Here is a 16,301-nt window from a genome sequence, read left to right on the forward strand (position 1 = left end):
TCATGTCCCACTTGAACAATTCACAATGGTCAATAATGCATTATACAAAATTAACTCTAAACAACCAAAACGCCAAAGAAATACTAACCAGTTGGTAGTACCTAATGACAAGATACCCCAAGTATTACGAATGATACACGACAGCCCACATGCAGGACACCCTGGAAAGGATAAGACATTCAACCAAGCCCAGCTATTATATTACTGGCCTTCATTACGAAGAGATATAAACAATCATATAGACAGATGCGAATCATGTGCGAAACACAAAGGATACCCAATCACACCTGCACCGATGGGTAATTACCCAGTACCACATCAACCATGGGACGTTGTCGCTGTTGATTTACTCAAGATGCCATTATCATACAATAATAACCTATACTTATTCGTAGCAACGGATCATTTTTCCCGTTATGTCATTTTAGCTTCAATTAAAGATAAGACAGCAGAGACAGTAGCAAAGGCAATAACAGATAATGTAATATGTCGCTTTACTACCCCAAAGGTATTAATAAGTGATAATGGAGGAGAATTTAATTCTGAGATCTTACAAGAAATATGTAAACAATACAACATCAAAAAGGTTAACGTTTTGGCCTATCACCCAGCATCGAATGGGTTGGTAGAGAGACAAAATAAAAAGGTATTAGATGTGCTACGACACATTCTCAGTGAAAATTATGCAAGCTGGGATGATTGGATTCCCAGAGTAGAGGCCTCCATTAATGGGTCTATAAATAAATCCACTGGTGACACACCACATTTCATTATATATGGCACAGATAAAAAATTACCATATGAGCTCCTAGAAGGTGACAGCATGCCTATATACAATTACGATGATTACTCTAAACTCCGTTTACGTGAATTCCAGGACATTCACAAAAGAGTGAAAAACAATTAACGATGTCCAAGGAAGAAATGACGGAGGCATTTAACAAGAAGGCAAAAGATTCACCTATCAGCTTAGGAGACATTGTTTACGGAGTCATTCATACGAGAGACAATAAATTATCCCCTAAATTTGAGGGCCCATACAGAGTAATTAACATAAAAGCAAACAAAGTTTTAATTAAGTCACTTTCAAGTGGCGAGGAAAAAAAGTTCATATTGACCATTTAAAACGAGTTTCAAGGGAATTATCACATAATTATTCAGCCTCGGATACAACCGAACAGGTGAACGTACCTCAAGAAACCAAGCAAGAACACAACAATGATTACAAAAAGAAATTAAGGTCATATACCAAACAATCGAACATAGGTGCAACTATTCCAATGAAATCTACAGTACATCATTTACGAGAATTAAATATCGATTTAAACTCCTTCTATAAATGAAATAACAGCCAACCGTAACGCACATCATCACTATCATCAACCACAGCTCTATAGGAAATTAATAGATTTTTTTTTTTCGGTAGGTTACGATGAAGGGACTTATGCTATGGATTCTCCTATACATAGTAAGAGTATATGCGCACCTAGACCCCAAGCATATAGTACGACAAGGATGCCTCATAGCTCCAACGGCCACGACTACAATCGTCAAGGACGTCATGAGTACTGAAATAAGTCTAGATTACTTGTATGACTTACCTACTTATGTAGAAAGACTTGCGACGCCGACGCGAACTCTGGACTTCAAGATAGGGAATTATGTTTCACAAGCACATAACACCAAGGAAGTGGATGAAATGGTGAAGTTAGCGAAATGGAAACTAGAACAGGCGAAGTCAACTATGCTCGTCATGATCCAAGATCTCCCATCTTATGGAACGGAGGTACTGAGCGACAGGAACAATATCACACGTACTCGCCAAAAGCGCGGTTTGTTCGATCTGGGCGGCGCAATTCTTGGGAACATCTTTGGATTGGCTATAGAGGATGACCTTAAAGAAATAAACAACAAATTTAATAAGATAGCTCAGGTACTAACATACCAAGATAAATTCATCACAGGACAGAACTCGGCAATGAAGACAATTGTGAAAAATCTGAAACAAGCAGAAAACGTAGCTCTCGAGAGTGTAGATAAAATAAATGACTTAGAGGGCAACGTTACTCTTTTCCAGCACTTCTCCATCATCACAGAACATATTGACACGATTCTACTACAATTAGAGAACACTAGAGATCATTTCAGGGCACTTATGCAAGGAATTTCGAATGCTGGTGATGGCAAGATCACAAATGACTTACTCCCAGTTCATGAGCTACGTCAGATAGTTAGTCAAGGCATACATGAACATAAATTGAAGCCATTGTTCCGCAGTAGGGAATTTATGCAATATTACCCGTACTTAGAAGCAACACTAACACCAACATCAGTGATAGTTCATGTACCATTCATCACGGAAGACCTGTTCACAGTATACCAAATACACCCCTTCCCCTATAGGAACAACAACACTTTGGTCATCATCAACATCAACACAGACACCGAACTCATCATGGTCTCCAAGAGACGAGACACTGTCACTTTCGCAAGTGAGTCAACGATTAAGCGAAAGTGCCGCACATCCTTACATGCTGTTCATCTTTGTCCTGCATACATTTTCACGTTTCAGCCTACTGATACAGTCCCTTGTGAAATGGCTATCATCAGCAATAACAATATTCATCATCATTGCAACTTCACTTTTGCTCCAGATAAACTTGTACACCATCAACGCATTGGACACTCGCAGTTTTTTTATTTCCCTCATAACACATCAGTTTACATAGTCTGTCCAGATATACCACCATCTCATACATCAGCCTCAGGATTATACATAGCACCAGACTACTGTGCGGTATTTACACCAGCCATGTCTACTTTTTCCACCATCAATCACTACGCCATTATCAACCATACACACAAACATTTCCACCCACTGCCTAATATGAACTTAAACATGAGCACAAGTATTAAGCTGACTTCCCCTAAGTTTGAAACTATGCAGCTGATCAATGAAACAATGAAGCCCTGGGAAGATTTGAGTTTGAGTATGTTCAACCCATATTATGTGTATAGCCCAGCACCTACTGTCTTTATAATCATCTGCATTGTAGTTGCAGTATTGCTGTTGGCAATGCACAGAATGCATAAAAGAATTGCTAATTTGGAGTCATTGTTTAGTGGGGGGAGAGTTAACATCACAGTTAACCACCCTGAATGAAGTGTATATATTTTGTATACAGTATTAATTATATATATATATATAAAAAAAAAAAAATAATAATAATACAAAGAAGAATGACCCATATATGATTGACCAGTACCATTATCTTTGAATGAAATATTAATAACTCTTACAATAATCTTAATTTTAAACTATTTTTATTCTTGCATGTATACATTTCACTATAATATCCCAAGTACATACTGTATTACAGTTAAATAATTTACTTTAATGCATTTATTCAAATATGTATACAACTTATTTAAAATGTAATATTACTGAATAATCACTATTTACTATGAATAATATATGTATACAATATTCATACAATTATGTTACTTTACAATATTATGTATTTCACTTAATTAGCTTATAAGTTCATTATAATGTGTATGTAGTATGTATTAATATGTTATAACTATTAAATGTCGATGGTACGCCATTTTCGCGCGGCCGAGCAAATGTAGGACTACATAATAGATAGATAGATAAATAAATAGATAGAGAGACAGATAGAAGCAGGAAGTCAAATGATGAGAAGGTGTTGTGTCTGCGAGAATCGAGCAGTGCTAAACATGCTTTCACCCTCTTAACACTGAGGAAAGCTGACGACAGCGGCCAGTAAGGAGATGATGCAGTTAGCTGTCAGCAGTCTTCTCGTGAACAAAGATCCACGAGGAACACACGTGACACACCCCTGCTACACCAGATTTTAGGAAAGAGAGAGTAGAAGGAGACAAGCGACCCTAGAGAGAGGTCGAGACGGAGATTAGCCTTAGAATAGAAAGAGAGAGAGATAGCGAGACAGGGAGGTAGCTACCCGGGACTTATACTCTTCCCATGGGAGAGACCTGTTTAATATTTCCAAGACAAATAAAAATAGTCCCATACTATTCTTTACCTCTCCCGTCACTACATGACATCTGGTGGGGAAACTACTACAAGATATAAAAGCCGCTCGACCACAAGTCTAAAATATACTTCTCTACAAGTAACTACAAAGTCTCTATGACATTATTATTATTTCTCTCTCTCTCTCTCTCTCTCTCTCTCTCTCTCTCTCTCTCTCTCTCTCGTGAGTGCTGCCACCCCAGAGCTGTTTGATATATTTATTTTAATTATGAAAGGATCGCCTCTTCCCACTTTTATCCCTTCAAATTTTCTTGCAATTATACTTGCTAAATTAATTAGCAATGTTAGAAATGTTGGGGAAGTAAATAATAATTAGAATATTTTTAGAGCAACACTGCCAAATTTTTATGCCACGTTTCTCTATTATCGTATAATATAGTATGCAGAATAGTTTTATTCTTCCTTGATACATGTCAGCACTTTCATTACAGTTATATTAGTATGAGTTATGTTTATGTATCATTCCTACTACACAAACCACAGGCGTTATACATCGTAGGGTTAGGAAACATGGCAATAGTGTAGGCAGTGGCAGACACCACCAAAACCCTATGTTTAGATTTGTCAGACTATAAGAGCAACTCGGCAGAACTGAACAGTATATGACGTGCTAGATGAACGCTGTGACCGGAAAATAAATATATATGTATATATACTTCAGCATACAGTAAGCGATTTTATGTTAACTGAAGAGAAGCCACCACAGCTAATGGGTTAAGTTTACACACACACACACACACACACACACACACACACACACACACACACACACACACACACACACACATACACACACACGTTGCAAAAAGTTTCACTGACGAAGTGGGTGGTTACTGTCCCCCTTGAGCAAGGGGACTGGTGTGTGCGTGTGTGGTCACAGCCTTGCCCTTAGATCGGACTATATGAGCTCTCAGCTCCCTTCTGGGAGGGTAAAAGTTGACGATCACGACCATCAAGTGATGCTGACCGACCCGGTGAATTACACACACACACACACACACACACACACACACACACACACACACCATTACTTGCAACTGGCTGGCCTATCATACAGCCATAGCCTATATTCATGAAGTACAACACATCTTACATTTATGTAATATGTAAAAAAAAAAAAAAAAAAAAAAAAGATGGTTAAATAATACAGAACTGGGAAATATGATGATGATGATGATGATGATGATGATGATGATGATGATGATGAGAGGGGAGTAAACAGGGTGAGATGAGGAGAATGAGAGAGATGGATGGACATAACAGTGAATGTATTATGTATAATAACCTGACAAATGCCGAAGTAAGCTGGTAAGGGTGAGGTAATATGGAGCCTGACCCTACCGTGACACCATATAATTATTGATTTATCCACCGATAGATCTGTCTATCTATCTATAGCCCGACGCCCTAATCCCGCAAAGAGTGGCCGCAGACAAAACGCCTCCAAGTCGCTCTGTCACCCACCATTTGACTACCCTCCCCCCAACTCACCCCCCCCATATACCTCTCAACTCCATCCCTCCACCTCATCCTCGGTCTACCCCTCCCTCTCCCTCCCTCCACTTCACCTACATACACCCTCTTCATTCTGTCCTTGACCTCCGCGGCAGGCAGACGTGCTTCCCAGAGCGCTTCATCACCAGAGCGCTTCATCACACAGTAATTTAACAACTGAGTTGAAACTGATCGGATGCACTACAAAACCAACGTCCCCTGAAATGGCTAGTGCCATGGCCATGAACGAGGGAAGGGAGGCCCCCTTGGGTGACAACGAGGAAGAAATAGATATGGATACCGGGTTTACGGAGGTCATCAGTACAAGAGAGAAGAGAAAGAGAATGATACGCGGCAGCGAGAGGGAAGCGAGTGATGAAGAAGAGGACAGAGACAACAAAAAGGTAAAGAATAAGTCGTGTGAGGTAGATGGAGGTGTTACTATACCATGTGATACGGGGAAGGCAGCTGGAGTGCGGCCGACTACACCACGTGGGTCAGGAGCAATGCCTAGCCAGGACCGTGATGAGGCCACCCCAAGGAATAGAGTGAGGCTTCTCTTCCCCACCAACACTGACCTAAATTATCACCAAAAACTACTCTGGACGGTGAAGCTTGGACTTGCATATCGACGGTTCGAGGTCCTGTTTAAGGAAGGTAGGCAGAGACCTTACGTCACAGTAGGAAGTCAGGAGGCAGTGGAGATGCTGACCACGACTGGTTTTGAGGGTGTGACACTGCAGGTTCCGGAGGAGAGGGAGAGATGCACCAAGGTTATCGTGTTTAGATATCCCATAATACTATTGCGTGAGCAATAGATCATCTAAAGTAATAATGAAACTTTATCTAGCATTAGTAAGGCCACATTTAGACTACGCAGTACAATTTTGGTGTCCTTACTATAGAATGGATATTAATTCGTTAGAAAATGTACAGAGAAGAATGACAAAAATGATACATGACGTCCGGAACCTGTCATATGAAGACAGACTGAAAAGACTAAGTCTGCATTCGCTAGAGAGGCGTAGAGTAAGGGGAGACTTAATTGAGGTGTTTAAGTGGATGAATGGTATAAATAAGGGAGATATTAGCAAGGTACTTAAAGTGAGCATACAGGATAGAACTAGAAATAATGGTTTGAAACTAGAAAAATTCCATTTCAGTAAGGAAATAGGTAGAAATTGGTTTGGTAATAGAGTAGTAGACGAATGGAATAAGCTACCTAGTAAAGTAGTTGCTGCCTCTTCCATTGAGAGTTTCAAGCATAGGCTAGATAAGCATATGACTAATAAGGGGTGGATATAGAAAAAAGAAAATCTTATAACCAATACTAATTCATAATTTTTCCTTTTCAGGTTACACTGTGATAGTCTCTATTCTCCTTTCACACTTTCCTGTAAAATGTCCACGCCAGTTTTTCTATACGGCGTAGTGTTCTTTCTGACTTTTTCCTGCCGGCTTCGGCTGGAGGGTTTGGAGGGTGGGGGAGAGCCTTCTTCTTTGCTATCCTTATCTCATTCTAGTAGTTCAGTTACTCTTCTAGGAGCTGCCTAGCATGGGCTAACCGGCCTACTGCAGTTATCCTCTCTTCTTATGTTCTTATGTTCTAGACCCAGAATTCCTCCTGAACGACCCTAGGTTTATCTGGGCCAAGCGACACATGAACAAGGGACAGGAGAAGAACCAAGTGATTGCCCTAATGAAAGGGGACATCCCAAGGCAAGTTTTTATTTCGGGTGCTGGATACAGAAGCTTACGGCCCTACATTGAGGAACCAGCATTTTGTCTTCGCTGCAGCAGGTGGGGACACAGGGCCTGGCGCTGCCAAGAGGACACACGCTGCAGATTCTGCGCTAGGAAGCACGAGTCCAGCGAATGCGGAGAAAAAATCAAGATGGGGACACGTGTTGAACCTCGGTGCTGTACCTGTGGTGGAAACCACAATGCAAGGTCTCCTCTGTGTCCAAAAAGACCAAATTATCTGGCGTGAGGGTCCGAGGGGCAGGAAGAAAGGACAGCAGAGCAGAGGACAAGGGGAGGGAGAGAATCAACGGATGGAAATGGTGAGTTAATCATATACATAAAAGAACTGGGCAGAAAACTAGAAGCACTAGAAAAGAAAGTTAATAAACTTATGAACCCGACAGAAAATGCTGAATACAATAGTGAGAGCACAGACAACATAGTAAACAGCAACAGTGAGAGTGAACACGCCAAAAAGTCTCCAGAGCGTAAAATTGTAATAAGGGGAAAAGAGAAAACGCTCAAAACTCACAAGGTTCTGACCAGTGGTGTTGCAGGTATAGGAAGGGTTTTGGAAACGTGCCAGGATGATGAGAAAAAGTGTAAAGTGTTTAAAGGTTGGCTGGAACTGCATAAACATATGGATAAGTTCTCCAAGGAATTAGAGGAAATATCAAATATGGTATTAAAGACACCTATGGATAATGGGTCCCTGCGAACTTAGGGTAATATCTTGGAACGTGAATGGATTGAAAAATAGAATTACAGACCTTCACTATTATATTTTAAATCACTGTATAGATGTGATACTCCTTCAGGAGACGAGGGATAGGGATGGCAATCTGTTTAAACTCGGTGGATATGCAAAGTATCAACTTATGGCGGGTGATGGTATACGGGGTGTATCTACATACGTAAGAAATTCCATTCCATCGGAGCTGTTAGAGTGTCCCCACAGGAGTGAAGGTGTGGAGTCAGTTTCCGTCAAAATTTATCTGAGTGAGGGTGTGCTGAACGTAATTAACCTGTATGTTTCTAAAAATTGCTTTGCCGTTAGCTCTCTGCCTGATACTGTTTTTAGTGAAGTGACCTTAGTAGCTGGGGACCTTAATGCTCGTCACAAAGATTTGGAGACAGAGGGAAAGACCAATACTAATGGCGAAATTGCACCAGACTTGCTAAGTGATCACTTCTCCCTTGTTATCACTATACCACTGGGAAAACGAAAAATCACACATAGCAGAAAACGATTAACACTACCCAAAGATAAAGTTGATTTCTTTATTGCTGGTGTGCGGGAATGGTATAGTGGCTATCATCCGAGCAGTGTAGACCAGTTTTACGAAGACCTAGTTAAGGTTATTAACGAATTACTCAATCATAAAAGGCGCGTGAAGAAAAATTGCTCATACCATACAGACAAATACTATAACAATAAAGAATTAAAACAACTGTCGCAAATGATGAGACTGCAGTTCCGGTCTAGCAGCCGTAGGAGGATCACTGCCGTCTAAGTGAAACTTGGCTAGCGGAACCCCTAGACTTTCCCAGCTATGCCCGACCAGCGATCTACTGCCACCGCCTACGACCCGTTGAGGGGGGCATCCAGCAGTAGTTCTAGGCCGCCGGGAGTCACGAAGATCACAGGTGCGGTGGTGTGGTTCAACGTGAAGTCTGGGTACGGCTTCATCAAGCGCCGGGACACCGGTGCTGATGTTTTCCTGCACAGACCCGGGATCGTTGCACCTAACCCCCGACACTTTTGACGCTCTCTTGGCGAGGGTGAGGCTGTGGAGTTTCGGCTCCGTCAGTCACCCAAGGGTCCCGAGGCTACGGATGTCACTGGGCCGGGAGGTGCTGCTGTGCAGGGCTCTGCCCATGCACGGCTGCGCCCCACGGCCCAGAGACGCCCTCGTGATCCTGGGTGTTCTGGGGAGACTAATCTCCTGGTCTCGATGTGCGTCGCTACGGCACAGGCTTTTTGTGGGGGCGACAAGGCTCTGTTGCACGTTTTCCTCCCTCAGATCTTTGAGGAGAACGGGCTACCAAGACTTGTCATCCCCCAGAGCTTTGTCGGAGACGCATATTCAGCCCCTCGTCCAGATCGTCGTCCCCGGCGGCCTCCTGCGCAGCCCAAGTCCCGGCCACCTCCACCTCGGCCCCGCCGTACACTACGCAAACGGCTGTGCCTGGACGGACCCCTCAACAGGGCGACTGGCTCGTCTGTCTCTCCCCCTACCGACCCGGCACCGATCACGGCCATGGAGCTTGACACCATCACCACCGTTGCTGAGATCCACTCCTTGCCGTCTGCAGCTGAGGGGGAAAGGGCTGCCGTCCCCGTTTCGCCCGACCACCGCAACGTCGAGGGCCCTTCCCCCCCCCCCCCGTTTCTCCACCTGCTGCTGAGGGAGTGGATCTCACAACTTCCGCCACCGATCCGCCGCCTGCAAGCCCCTCACCTGCCCTTGTTCTGCCATCCTCTGCAGAGTCCGACGATGCTGCGTGTACTCGTGAGCTCCTCGCCGCCAGGCTCGAACGCGGCATAACTCTAGCTCTTAGCCGGGTCCTTCAAGACTCCCCATTAGGCGTTCCACCTCGCCTTAGGGACTCGGGGGAGCTAGAGTTGTACGAGGATATAGATCGCGACTCCGAGTACACCGACATCTCGGACTCTGATGGGCAGACTTGAGGTGCTTTTTTTGCCCAGCAGCTCTTCTGCTTCCTTCCGCCTGCTGCCCCGTCGTGCTCGTCGATCATCGGGCAGCCGTTTTTCACCACCGACCATCGCACCTTCCCCTGCCCCTGCCGCCTTCCCCTCGTCCTTCAGCCTGCTGTTCCCGCTTTGCTCTGAATCGAGAGCTTGATTCCGCCTTTTCCCTGATGGGCTCTCTGTTTGCCCGTGCCCCTACATGTGCGGGGCGAATATCCACACACACACACACACACACACACACACGATGAGACTGGCTCACAGAAAATGGGTGCAAATGGGTAGGGGTGACGCAAGCAAAGCCGCAATGAAGGAACTGGCCCAGATTTGTAGTCAGGCCAAAAGGGAAGTAAGGGGGGAGTATTGGGAACGCTTCACTAACAGGATAGGCAACAGTAAGAGCATAACCGAAATTTGGAAAGAAGTTAACAAAGTAAGAGGGAGAAAGGTGATAAACGTAGCACACCCACACCCAGAAAAATTAGCTGAAGACTTAATGAAGTTGTGGGCATCTGCGGCGAGCAGTGAATGCCTGCCACACGACGTGAGGGAGGCATTAGAGGCATGGCAGGACAATAAGAGAAGCTTCATTGTTACTGCGTTAAACACCGAAGACATGACAGGCATAGACATAACCAGGGATGAGCTACTGCGTGCAGTTAAAAATGGAAGGTCTACAGCTCCTGGTGAGGATGGAATTAGGTATGAGATAATTAACTGCCTGGCCAGCATGGAGGACGGCCCGCTGTTAGACTTGTATAATATGAGTCTCAGGGAGGGCAGAATACCGAGAGCATGGAAAAAAGCAATTATCATCCCTATCCCCAAAGCGACTGGAGGAAACAGACCAGTCTCACTAACATCATGCTTTTCAAAAATGATGGAAAGAATCATGTTAGAGAGAATAATATTCCTCATAGGCGACATGCTTAGTGTGAATCTGTATGGCTTTATGAAGGGTAAAGGGACAAAAGACGCCGTCATTAAGTGCCTTTCTAGCGATACTGACTACTGCAGGGTATTCATTGACCTCAAGGGTGATTTCGATAAGGCCAATGGAGAAGTAATTTTATATGAATTAGCTAGCTTGGGGGTAAGGGGAAGATTGCTGCACTGGGTGGGGGATTATCTCTTTGGGCGGCGGGCCCAGGTGTGGACCCAAGGGACACTCTCCCGGGAAAAGCAACTAGAGCAGTGGTTCCCAAACTTTTTCTGGTCGTTACCCACTTTTCATACATGATCCTTGTCCATGGCCCCCCTTCCCCAACCATAACCCATGGCTACAGTGACTGTCTACACTACAGTCCTACACTCATCATGTCCATATAAAAATCACTCTAGCAAATCTTGTAATTTTATTGATTCCATTTGTTATTTTCTCTTTTGTTAAGTATTAATAAAGAAATGTGTATTTTGTCTTAGCTGAATCTTATATAATTATTGAAATGGTACTAAAGGAATAATAAAATGCACATTTAAAAATTCCATACTTAGAGTAATTAAAAATTGCATTATTGCGAAAAGCTGATTCAGCAATAAAAAAAAAATCACTGGATTGAAAAAGTGTATTAATCGCACGTAATTTGATCTGATCTTTGAATCTTACAAATCTGATAACTTTATAATTCTGAAGTGATATGCTATCATAGTGAGTCATAATTATCTGCCACAACCATGGCCTTCAATTGCGACACACCCACCTCCTCCCAGACCATTTGCTTCTGAACATTCATACCAGGTTCATTTTTCCTTCATTTGAATCCCCATTCCACTCAGTGTGAAGGGTGTTGTTGCAGATTATCAACAAGCTTCTTGATTCTTGGTTTTGTTTCTGTGTAACCTGTGTAAATTCTCTCCACTGACTACCTACTCGCTAAACTCCTTCGGTTCAGGTTATGGCCCCCAGTTTGGGAACCACTGATCTAGAGCTTGGTACACCACAGGAAGGAGTCCTAAGCCCATTACTTTTCAATCTTTTAATGAACAAAGTGGCGCGTGAAAACCTGGGTTTCGGGGTCAGTGCAGTAATCTATGCCGACGACATCATGATACAGTCCAAAACTTTTGATGTTATGCAAACTGCACTGAACAGGTTCGGCAACCAGATCAAAAGTCTGGGTCTTGTAATTAACGAGAGTAAGACAAAGTTCCAGTGCCGTGCGTTAGGGGAAAAACATTTAGTAATTAATGGCAAAAACATCGAGAGGGTGAGAATTTACAAGTACCTAGGTATGTATGTCGGCTACACAGCAGACTGTAAAGATGCCGAGATGACCCACATAATAACGCAATGCAAGGCACGATTGCAGCCCTTGAGATCAATGGCCTATAGTGGTGCAGGGGTGGGTGTACCAGTACTAAAAATGATGTACCTCACTACTGTCAGATCGGTATTAGAGTACGCAAGCCCAGTCCTCTCTTGCCTTGGTGAAGGAAGGTTGGAAAAACTTGAAAAAATCCAGAATGCCGCAATGAGAATCATACTTAGCTGCCCAAGGAACACCATGATAGATGTCATGAGACTTGAGCTAAATTTGCAGAGTGTAAAAAATAGAATTCAGGAAGACAATGTGGCGGCTGCAATAAGACACATGCGGTCAGAAAGCGGACTTGGACTCCGTAACAGCATCAAAGATGTTGTTAACGGAACCAGAACCTTCTGGAGGCAAGGCAAGAATGGCTATGTGAAAGACCTTGCGAGGAACGTACTCAAATACGAGGTACAAAACTTCTGTGAGGAGATACCGCAGGCACCTAGGCCTCCACCCTGGGAAGAGGAAGAGGTAAAGGTGAGCATATCTCCACTACAGAAAAAGAAAGAATGTTATGCTGTAGGTGTGTTAAGGACACATGCACAAAACCAAATAAATAAACTCTACAATGAAAACACTGCTCAAGTCTACTGCGATGGTTCGGTCAGAGAGGATGGCAGAGCAGGGTGTGGGATCGTAATATTAGATAAAGTAGACAGTGCATGAGTACAGAGCGAAATAAATTTTAGAATAAGCAACAACGTGTCTTCCACTCAGGCAGAGCTATATGCAATATTATACGGTCTCAGGGAGATCACAGGAGGTGAAGGAGACGTGTGCTTCTTCGTAGACAGCCGAGGAGCACTGGAGTCCCTTAAGAGCACAGCACCTGCACTGGCAGACGTAGTCTTCCAGTGTAGAGCTGTCCTGCATCAGCTCAAGCAATCGGGTAGATTCATATCATTCACATGGATACCATCCCATGTTGGAATACCAGGGAACGAAAGAGCTGATGAACTAGCCAAGAGTGCAGCAGAAAAAGAAGACATAGATGTAGTATGCCAACTAACCTTGAAACAGATTAAAACTATAATAAGAACAAAACAAGGTCAAGAGGAAAATCAGAGAATGGAGCAGCAACATTCTAGTAGTGAAACTATGTATCACTATACTAACGTTGCTCTGAGAACCCACTTCACATATGGAAAATATAGAAATAAGTGGAAAGATTCTGTATGCACTAGACTGAGGTTAGGCTATAAATATCTGTGGCAGCTTGGAGTGGATACGGATCGACGCCATGATTAAGCATTACATCATTCTTCTCCCAGCACTTGCAGCGGTAACATCTCTCCCCCAGTAGTCAAACTTGGAATCACATCTCCCAAGACTTTCGCGCTGCTATCTAGGCGAACTTGCAGTTAACTTCAGTGACTTTGTCTCCACGTTCTTTTTCTACTTTGTCAGCTGGCATTCCGGCCTGCCACTTAGAGTCCCTTGCCGTAGTACGAAGCCGAACCCTGAAGGGGTACCGTTAGGGTACTTCCACGAAGGGGGGCCTCAGAGGCCTGGTTATAGGAGGCGGCAAGGGTGGCATTCTGTTAGGGCTAGGTTAGGCAAGACCCTCACGGGGCAGTGACGGGGTCTCCCACGACGCCCTCTAGAGGGCGGGGAGTTAGGCCCCCCGTTACTGTAGGGAGCTGCCGGACTGCTTGCTGACATTTGTTTGTCTACTTAGATTGTTTATTTATTGTCCCGTACATATATATGGAAACAGGCTTGCGTATATGTGTACATTTACTGATGTACATGTGTATGTTTGTGTGTGTGTGTGTATATAAGTAATTCAGGAAGGGGTAAATAAATATATAATTAGACAAATTATATATATATATATATATATATATATATATATATATATATATATATATATATATATATATATATATATATATATATTTATATATATATATTGTATATCAATATACATATATATATAGAGAGACTTTTTGTTGACATTTATTTGTCTTCTTAGATTGTTTACTTATTCCGTCCCGTACATATATATGGACACATAGGCTTGCGTACATGTGTACATTTACTGGTGTACATGTGTATGTTTGTGTGTGTGTGTGTATATATATATGAGCTAAGGAAGGGATAAATAAATATATAAATAAACAAAGTATATATATATATATAAAGAGAGAGAGAGAGAGAGAGAGAGAGAGAGAGAGAGAGAGAGAGAGAGAGAGAGAGAGAGAGAGAGAGAGAGAGAGAGAGAGAGAGAGAGAGAGAGAGAGAGAGAGAGAGAGAGAGAGAGGGAGATTTTTTGCTGACATTTATTACTTAGATTGTTTATTTATTCCGTCCCGTATATATAATGAGTTACTTGAGAGGAGCATGTGGAGTGACAAGGAGGGACAGGTTGACGAATGAAGAAGTGAAGGAACGTTGTGGGGTAGATGTGGATGTGGTTGAAAAGATTAGGAGAAATACACTGAGGTGGTTTGGACATGTGGAGAGAATGGAGAATGAAAGACTGACTAAGAGGGTGTATGTAGGTGAGGTGGAGGGAGGGAGAGGGAGGGGTAGACCGAGGATGAGGTGGAGGGATGGAGTTGAGAGGTATATGAGGGAGGGGGGGGTGAGTTGGGGGGAGGGGAGTCAAATGGTGGGTGACAGAGTGACTTGGAGGCGTTTTGTCTGCGGCCACCCTTTGCGGGATTAGGGCGTCGGGCTATAGATAGATAGATAGATATATATATGGGCACATAGACTTGCGTACATGTGTACATTTACTAGTGTACATGTGTATGTTTGTGTGTGTGTGTGTGTGTGTATATATATAAGCTAAGGAAGGGGTAAATAAATATATAAACAGACAAACTATATATATATATATATATATATATATATATATATATATATATATATATATATATATATATATATATATATATATATATATATATATATTAGTATACATATATATATATATATATATATATATAGAGAGAGAGAGAGAGAGAGAGGGAGATTTTTTCCATGCGTGAAGATGGCGAGAGTTAAAATTAAACACTCCCGCCCTAAACTCCGGAACACCCAGATTGGACTGCTACAGGTCCTGGCTAAATTTGAAGTAGCCACTTTGAAAGTGTTTCCCACCAATGATGCTTTAATCATACTGACGGCAGATGACTCGAATGCTGACAAGATCTTCTCAGAGGAATGCACTCGAGATCTCCTGGCCAATGACTATGAACCTGTCCTTCCCCCACAACTGCGCTCACGTAAATCCGTCATCCTAAGAAACGTAGACAACATCATCTGCGACAACAATGAGGATGACATCATACAAGAAATAACCTGCAACAACACCTTCATTCGGGAGGGAGACGTGGAGAACATCTACAAGTTTCCACGCTGTCACAACATCAAAGTAACATTCAAACAGATTGCGCAGGCAAAGAAAGCAACTGAGGCAGGACTTAAACTGTTCTACCTCAGCATTCCTCGCTACCAAATTGAACAAGAACAATTTATCCCGATCTTGACCTGCTACAAGTGCTATGCAGTCGATGGACACTCGGTAAAGGACTGCCCCAAACCTCAAAAGTACAAAGTATGCTCCCTCTGTGCCAGCACAGAGCACAAGTACACACAGTGCACCTCAAGCACAAAAAAATGTGTTAACTGTGATGGTGAACATGGAGCAACTCCCATGTCCTGCCCTATAAGGAAAAAAGCGGTGCAGGAGAAGAGAAAGTCTGTTGCCCAGTTGCCTGAACAGCAAGCTGGACAATCAAGAACTTACAGTACAGCCGCTGCAACAACAATCAACAGCAACAGCACTACCACTAACTCACCCCTACCAAGCCTCACAGTCCCGCCCAGTACTATTCTGTACTGCATGTATGAAGCACATATGCTTAATGCAACATACCCTGGGACTTATGCTACTCACCTAAATAAACTGTTCCAAGACAATGGAATTCCACCTGTCAAGGCCCCAAGCAAC

Source organism: Coenobita brevimanus, chromosome 18 (assembly GCF_032717465.1).
Source record: "Coenobita brevimanus isolate Jiangsu-jjx chromosome 18, ASM3271746v2, whole genome shotgun sequence".
Taxonomy (NCBI): domain Eukaryota; kingdom Metazoa; phylum Arthropoda; class Malacostraca; order Decapoda; family Coenobitidae; genus Coenobita; species Coenobita brevimanus.